At 60.0% G+C, this 8,458-nt stretch overlaps 1 long non-coding RNA gene across 2 annotated transcripts; it reads right to left on the bottom strand.

Moving 5' to 3' along the window:
- Positions 1–1,655: 1,655 nt before the first annotated feature.
- LOC120889570 (uncharacterized) lies at positions 1,656–7,229 on the bottom strand. Of its 2 annotated transcripts, none has more exons than XR_005733524.2 (4): positions 6,987–7,229; positions 5,536–5,717; positions 3,903–4,064; positions 1,656–3,561 (listed from the first exon to the last, which is right to left on the bottom strand). It is a non-coding gene; the product is annotated as an uncharacterized LOC120889570 (long non-coding RNA). The 2 variants fall into 2 exon arrangements; XR_013437601.1 differs by lacking the exon at positions 6,987–7,229 and adding an exon at positions 6,302–6,738.
- Positions 7,230–8,458: the final 1,229 nt, after the last annotated feature.

Genomic DNA, 8,458 nt, shown 5'->3' with positions numbered 1-8,458 from the left:
CTTCGTAAGATTTCAACTTGAGCTCACACATCTAAGTTAATCACCCCATTGCTTTTCAAGTCAGAATGATTAGATTCTCGCTTTAATGGGCTCACTCAACTTAGCATTACAAGTGAGCACACAACGGAAAATAGGGGAGTGGACTTAAGTTCCCCCAAGTCCAGCCACACCCAAGGCCAGATCCTTCTGGAGGAAAAGATCCACACCCGCCAAGGGACCCCAGGCGCCAGTTAACTGGGGCTGCCCAGCTCCTGGGGAGCAGGGACAAGCTCCATTTGGGGGCGCAGGGATGAGGACCTTCTCCCGGGCGGCTGGTTGGGTCACCTGGTGTCCCCGGAACCCCCTTGGATCCCGTTTCCAGGTTCCATTTCGTGGGGGAAGGTGTCCAGCTCCGCCTCTGGACCCTGGTGATGGATCACTGCTGGAGTCACCTGCTCCTGCTCCCGCCGGCTGGAGGCCACCTGGGCTTGCGCTTGCCTGTCTCAACTTGACCATGAACTCAGGTTTTTGCCCTTTGAACTCTGAGGAATGGGAGGAGGGTGAGTCGTACTGGGCGCCACCCCATGGAATTCTACCTCCTTGGCTGCAGGTCAGCTCGGACTGCTTCCCGGGACGCAGAGGGAAGCAGGAGACTCTGGGCCTGGAGACTCTGGAGCAGGTGCTGACCGCCCCTCCTCTCCACTGCCAGAGCCCAGCCCACTGCCACGCTCTGGGTGGAACCTGCGGCCGGCCTCGGGGAGCCTGCCCCCCAGCAGCGCCCCTCAACGCTCATCCCAGCGGACTCCTGCAGCCTGCGCCTTCAGTGCTGGCTGGTGGCCAGGTCCGTGACAACCTGTGGGCCCTTCCCAGCTGACGACATCCAGAGAGGCTCTCCCTGCAGCCCCCGCTCTCCCTCTCCACAGAGACTTCTCTCCTGACCACGCACTCACATGGCTCCTCTTGTTATTTACTCCCCCGGTTTCCAGCAAGACGCTACCCTGGGGACAGGAGGCGGCTGGTAGTCAGCGGGGCTTCAACACGAGTAGCAGCAGCAACAGCAACACGTTCACTGAGCGCTTAGTATGTGCTAAGTGTTTTACATGTGCTTGACCCTTTCGTCATGAGAGCTCTGGAAGAGGAAGCTGAAGCACAGAGAGGCTAAGTAATTTTCCCAAGATCACACAGCCAGTGTGAAAATTGGCACCCAGGTCTCTCATTGTAAATGCTGTCTGTGACTCCTCAACTCTATGCTGTCCAATGAGGGGAGGCCTCAGGCTGAGCCCAGGGCCTAGCCAGGTAGCCACAGGGTAAAATGGGAGGGAGGGGCGATCCAGTTGTACCCAAGGAGCAAACTTGGCAGAGATGGAGAAAGCTGAAGAGAAAAGGGTCGGAGATAAACCTCCAAGAGAGGAGTCTGTGGGGAAAGAGGCTGCTGACAGGACAGATGGCCTGCCTTCCAGGCTGCCCCAGGGCCCTGGCCACCCTTGGTCCTGCATTCCCCAGACCTCAGAACTCAGTCTTTGAAAAACGTGGAACTGTCTCCACCTCCGTAGTCTTCACAATCCCCTAAAAGCAAATATTGCAAACAACAAATAGAAGCAGAGGAAGAAATTGGCACTTGGTCTGGGAGCTGCACCCCACCGCATCCCCAAGAGCCCCCCGCAGCCCCCTCCCAGCCAGGACCAGCCCACTGACTCCATCTCTCAGGATGCTCTGAGGTCTGCCCATTCTAGAGATGGGGACGCTGACCCGGAAGTGACAGAGTTGGCTCTCCTTGGAGGACTGTCACCTCCAAACCACAGAAATTCAAATCCCAGCTTTTTGCTGACTGTTGGGGATGTCAGCCTCTAGCTGACAGTCTGCTCAGGTGACCAGAAAGCCATCTCCTGCTTAGTATCAGTAACGTTTGGTTGAAGCCAGCCGTTTGCCAGGTTGCATATAAGAGGGAGAACAAAAGAAGAAAAAGGCTGAGGCTCAGAGAGGGTAAGTGATTTACCCAAGGCCACACAGCACATCCATGGTATCCTGGAGAGTGGAACACCCATCCCCTTGCCCCTGCCCTTTTCCCAGGCCCCCCACCTGGTGCACACCCTGCTCCTCGGAGACACCCGCCTGGCCTGCTGAGAAAGCCTCTGCAGACAGATTTGGATGTGTCTGGCTCTGCCTGGCGTGCTGCTTAGTGATGGTTCTCAGCCCGTGTGTGGGCTCCTCCACTCCCCCGTCTTCTATTTCTTTCTGCGCCCCCAGCGGGCCCCCAGCCCCCAGCACCCAGCACCCTCAGCAGGTGTTCGACAGCCAGCAAAGGAGTGAGGCGCCGCCATCTGCAGGGGCCCACCCCCACCCAGTGCCACCCGGGCTGAGCAGGTGGGTGCAGAGAGCCCGAGGCACCTGGACTGGTGCCCGCTGGGTGGACGGAGAGGACCGGCTGCCTGAGGAAGCGGTCCCCGGCCGCTGTGCCTCCAGCCGGCCCTGGCCTGTGGCAGGCCCCCAGGTCCCTGCCTCATCCTGTGGCACTCAGGGACTGTCCTGCTCCGCCCAGGGCCCAGATCTCCCCAGCAGGCAGGCTCCGGGGCCTGGGCCCCCCAGAAAGGAGCCCCACACGGCCTGGACAGCCATGCTGGACAGGGAGCAGCGTGGGCTTCTGGGAAAGGAGACTCAGGCCTGGGCTTGCTCCTGGGGACAAACTGAGAGGGCCCGGTGTTCCCAGGGAGTCCCCACGGGGCTTGGGGGTGCCAAGCATCGCCCCCTTGGGCGTAAAAAGACTTCCTGATTTCTGTGTCCCGTGAGCCCCCAGGTTCCCCAACACCACTCTGCAGGCTCTGCGTGGGGGCGGGGTCTGTCCTGCAGATTCCTGTCCAGCGCAGAGCTCCCCGGGCCTTGGGGGAGGCCGGGGGCCTGTGTTCGCACAGCAAGCCCCTCCCCGGGGCTGGGCAGAGCTGGAGCTGCCATCTCCTTGCAGAGACCCCCAGCAGGGCCTGCGGCTCCAGAGGCAAAGGCTAGATGTGGCCTGGCGCCTGGCCTGTCCCTTCAAGAGCTAGCTCAGTGCCATGACCCAGGCTGTGGCTATAGCGCAGAAGCGGGGGGCCGTGCTGGAGAGGGGGCTGGCCGTCTCCCCGGGCAGCCTGTGGGAGGGCTCGGATGGGCCTCCTCTGCTGACGGGAGCCCGGGGTCCAGTGAGGTGCCCACTCACTGCGACGCCAGGAGCTCCGTCTCGGGAACAGTGAGCTCCCGCAGCAGAGACCCGGGAAGGACTCCGCAGGACCTGGGCTCTCTCCCACCTAGGGTCAGGACACGGGGTCAAATTGGCAGCGGCCACAGCTGATGGTTGCGGCTGCCTTGAGCATCACCGTCCTGAGGTCCCACCACGGGGCGTGTGCAGCCTCGGGGCATCGCGCAGATACTTCCAGAGCCTGCATCTGGCACCGTTCTAGCATTTCCCACCTACGGTCAGTCCTCCGCCCTCCCGCTCCACGGATTCCATCAACTGCAGATGGGCACCGAGTCCATGTGCTCGCCGCTCGCAAGCCAACACCTGGGAGGTGAGAATTGGAGGGGAAATCGGGTTTACTCCAGGGTCAGCACCTGAGAAGGAGACAGGGAGGTATTACCCCAAAAGACCATCTCAGGGAACTTGGTCTACACCGGCGATCACACAGGGAAGGAAGGAAGCACAGGGGACAAGGGACAGGGGGAGAGCACGCCAGGCAGGGCGCCCTCATCCAGGAAGGGCTTTACCCCTCGTTACTGGAAGGTGGCCATTTAGCAACCAGCACGCTCACCACTTAGGGGCAACTGTCCTTTAGAATTTCAAACGCTGGGCAAACAGGGGGTGGGGACAACTCCCCAAAGGACAGCTGCCAGAGGCAGCCACTGTGACCTCGGGCCCCGTTATCTGAGGGGCTGGCGAATCCAGTCATCGTTACCTGTGGGGGATACTGAGAGACGATCGTATGTGTGCAAAACTGACTGCAGTAAAAGCCCTCACCGGGGCTGGGTTGTGGCCCAGCGGCAGAGCGCTCGCCTGGCAGGCATGAGGCACTGGGTTCCATCCTCAGCAGCACATAAGAACAAAATAATGTGTCCACCTAAAACTCAAAAAGAAAACACATAAATAAATGTTAACACCAACCCTCAGGATCCCCACAACATACAGTACATCTTCTGTTACCTCTGCTTTACAGACGAGGAGGCCAGCACGCGTCAGCCCCCCGCTGAACCCCTGGCTGCCCCAGCCCCAGGGTGAGTGGGGAAGAAACCACGAAAGACCTTCCCGACTCACAGACAGCTGGACATAATAAGCCCCACGTCCCCGCGTGCACCGGCTTTCCCCCCAGGGGGTGCATGGCCAGGCCCTGCAGGAGGAAGTGTCCAGGTGACCCCGCCAAGCCACCAGGAGGATTCGCTGCTCCCAAGAGGTTTCTTCTCAGTCTCCTCCATGAGTCCCCTGCTCTGAAGGGCCTTGATGGGGAAGGGGGGCAGAAGAGGGGGCCGGGGACCAGGAGAGGTGGGGATCGGGGCAGCAGGCCAAGCCAGGACCCAGGAGAGGCACCTTCCAAGGTGGGGCCCTGGGTTGAGCCACGGCAGCCTCAGGTGCCTTCACCACCCAGGAAGGGCCTCCCCAGGGACAGGGTGCCCCAGCCCAACTCTGGGGCCTCCAGAATCAGCATCGGCACTTCAGTGAGGGGAGGGAGGGTGGGAGGGATGGATGGATGGACGGGTGGACAGATGGATGGATGAATGGATGGGCAGATGAATGGAAAGACAGACGGATGGATGGATGGATGGATGGATGGATGGATGGATGGATGGGCAGACGGATGGATGGACAGTTGGACAGATGGATGGGTAGACAGATGGATGGATAAACAGATGAATGGATGGGCAGATGAACAGAAAGATGGATGGATGGATGGGCAGATGAATGGAAAGACAGGTGGATAGATAGATGGATGGATGGACAGGACGGATGGACAGATGGATGGGGATGAAGCTGGAGGCAAGAAGTGCAGGGCAGGTAAGTCTCCACTGGGAATATCTGTGGGTTTCTGTTTTTGCACTTGACATTTGACAATCACAAATTGTGTCTTATTTCTTCTCCTCCTACTTCATCTTCCAACCCCTGACGTGACGCAACACCCACATATACTCACACAGACAGCACACACCTACATACAGACCGAGACACACAGAGCCACCATAGGCAAATGGCACGCTCCATGACACAATGACATCCATGCACTATACACACACACACACACACACACACACACACACACACCTGTGTCCTTACATATGCACATCTTCCCACGCACACATGGGACCTCACAAGCGGCCTCATACACACAGAGGCGGACATACATTCACGGACATGTGAGCAGATGTGTGGCCACTTCAGGGACACACACTTCCAGTCACCGTGTCCTACCTCTCTCCGTGTAGGCGTGCTTCTGCTCTTTCCCATGACTTTACAAAGTGCTTTCCTGTTGGTTCCCTGCCTGACCTTTTAGAGGGCGTCCTCTGCACTAGGTAACACACACGAAGATGCCTAGGACTCACCCTGCCCGGCGAGGCTCCTACTCCAGTACAGGAAACGAGAGAAAGTGACAATCAAAACCTCTTGGGATCATACAACTGGGAAACTGTTTCTTGAGCATGTACTTTGTGCTGGACCTGCGTTGGGCTTTGGAAAGGCAGAGGGAAGTAAGGTCCCATCCTCCTGGTCTCAAGGAACTTGCAGGCTAAGGAGGGGAGAGACAGGCAAAGACATAATACTTTGTCCTGATGCACACCGGGCAGTGGTAGCCCAGAAAGGGGTGATGAACGCCTCTGGGAGAGAATCAGGGAGCACATCAGTCTGCGCCAGCCGCTGTAACAGAATTCCTTATACTGGGCAGTTGGTTCTACAAGCTGGGAAGTCCAAAATCAAGACACCTGCAGACTGGGTGTTCCTCATAGATGGTGTCTTCTATGTGTCCTCAGTGGGCCTTACCCTTGAGGGTGGATTCCTCATAACCTAAACTGCCACCTTTCAAAATTGCGGCAGTGGGGATTAGATTTCAGGAGCCACAGGATGGAGAGCGCTCCGCCCACGGCAGAGGGCCCCGCCCACGGCAGAGGGCCCCGCCCACGGCAGAGGGCCCCGCCCACGGCAGAGGGCCCCGCCCACGGCAGAGGGCCCCGCCCACGGCAGAGGGCTCCGCCCACGGCGGGCGCTCCAGGCTGGGGTGGCGGGGAGGTAGTCGGGGGCTTGTGTGATGGCGAGGAGTTCAATAAGGACCTGTAGCAGGGTGGCATTCGTATGCAACAGGAGCAGCGGCCTCACCTACTGGCGCCCAGTCTGGGCCTGTTGTGACGGTTGTGCTGGGCTGGGGTCTGCCATAGAGGACGCTGGAAGGACGGACAGAGGGAAAGAGCAGCGTCTCCAGTTGACACTGCACGCTAAGGAGGCTCCGGTGGCTCTTTGACTCGGACCTCTGCCCGAGCCTGCTGCCCCTGCTCTCTGAGCGCCAGGCGGCTTGCTAGTGGCCACATGAGTAAAGCTCAGACAGCTGTAAGGTGTCACTGCTGGGAGCGATGATTAGTCCTGAAGTCGGCTTGGCAGGGCTCTGCCTGGGTAATCAGCAGCTCAGCAGGCCCCGGCGGGGGCATTTGGGCCTCTGAGGCTGAGTGGCCCCCTTTCCAGCTACCGCCCCTCCCCCGCTCTGCCTGGGTCCCCTGCGCGGTGGCTGGCCGCCAGGCTGTGTCCAGAAGCCCCTTGGGGACGCCCCCTCTCCCTTTCTGGTTCTTGCCACCATGGCCCACCCCCAGCCATCCTCTCATGAAGCCACCCTCCCCCTCCCACTGCCAATTATCTCTCATCAGGCAATTAGCGTTTCCTCCTCCTCTGAATTTCTCCTTCCCTGGTCCCCGGTGGTGCAGGGGCTGAGTCACTTTCCTAAAAGGAGCTTTGTCAGAGGAGCCCTGGCGCCACCCCCGACTAGCTGTGTGATCTCGGGCCGACCACTCACCTCCCGAGCCTCAGTTCCTCACCGGTGTGGGGAGGGCGATGGGAACCCAGAGAGTCATGGGTACCAGGAGCTCTCTGCCAACTCGGGGGCTCCACTGCTTCCGTGTGAAACGCGGGGAGAGGTTCAGTCGGAAGCCTCACACTCCTGATGCCCAGGGGCAGACTCCGCCATGTCCCCACCCCAGGACCTCACCTGGCCTTCAAGGGCCTTCCCAGTCCAGGGCAGGGGCCCGGGCGCCAGCAGGGGGCAGCACCCGTCTTAGTCACCTGGAAAAGCCACGGGACAGAGTTAGCAGGTGTCAGCAAGTGTTTGTTGAAAAAAAACAAACTGGGACGCTTGGGGCCCAAGGTCAAAACTCATTTGAAACCCAAGAGGCAGGAAGGCGGAGCCCGGGAAGCCGCAGCTTAGAATAAAGATGGTCCTCCTTCAGAGTTCCACCATCCTGGTGCCTGCATCTGCCTTCCATGGTCCCAGGGTGCAGAGGAGGCCTGCTGGGCCCCAAGCTGCAGCCTCAGCGGGGGAGCTGGCAGGACCCCCTCCCAGGAGAGCTTCCCTCCACCTGCCGGCCCTGGGCTCTCTGCCTCCTCTTGTCACTCAATAGGAGTAGGAATCCAAGCTGTTCCTCTCTGCGCGCCTTTGTTTTCCTGTGTTTCTCTTTCTCTTCCTTCAATAAGGTCTGTCTGTCTTCATCCCTCGGGGCTCCTGCTGGCTCTGTGTGCCTCTCCCCACCTCTGCCTGTCTCCCCATAATTAGCCTGGGTTGTAGCTCTCACACCCTGGCTCTCCAGGCAGGGGCCGCGGGAGGCGGGGCAGGACAGGAGGGAGCCTCTTTGTAGCCTGCAGAAATGGGGCCAATTAAAGAAGGCGCTCCAGAAACCCCACCAGAAGAAAGCAGAAATAGCCCCCGTGAGTGCAACTGGAAACAGGAACAGACTGAAGGGGCGAAACCAGCACTGACTGCGGGCCCAAGGTCTCGGCCTGGCCTGGGGGGGGGGGTTCCCTCCTCCCAGACCTCTGGGGGGTGGCTGCCTGCTTCTTTGAGTGGAGTGCCCCCGCCTCATCTTCTGTCCCTGCCTGCGTCTCTCCTCTTCCCTGGAGGGAGCCTGGGGCTGCCAGGCCTCAGGGGAGTCCTGGGCTTCCTCCTGCCTCTCGGTCCCTCCTCACATCCTTGGACTGAGGTGGCAGCTGCCAGATGTGTCTGTGTCTCTGCAGGCCTGCTGGGAGCTGAGAGCTAGGAGAGGCGGGGACAGGCACCCCCCCCCAAATCCAAGGCCAGGTTTCTTCTGCCCTCCATCCCCAGCCCAGGGCCTGCCCCTTACAGGCTCTCCTGAGCGGGGGACAGAGGGGCAGTAAGCCATCTCTTCTCCAAGGAGCTCAGAGTCCAGGGGGGAAGCCAGCCGGACAGCTGTAGCCACCAGGAGGGCCTCCTAACTCAGACGGGGACCCACCAGGGAAGGGCTCCCGGGAGCCATC

This window comes from Ictidomys tridecemlineatus, chromosome 4, assembly GCF_052094955.1.
Source record: "Ictidomys tridecemlineatus isolate mIctTri1 chromosome 4, mIctTri1.hap1, whole genome shotgun sequence".
NCBI classification, from domain to species: Eukaryota; Metazoa; Chordata; class Mammalia; order Rodentia; family Sciuridae; genus Ictidomys; species Ictidomys tridecemlineatus.
Note: the sequence above shows the minus strand (reverse complement) of the source record. Positions and strands in the feature narration are given on the sequence as shown.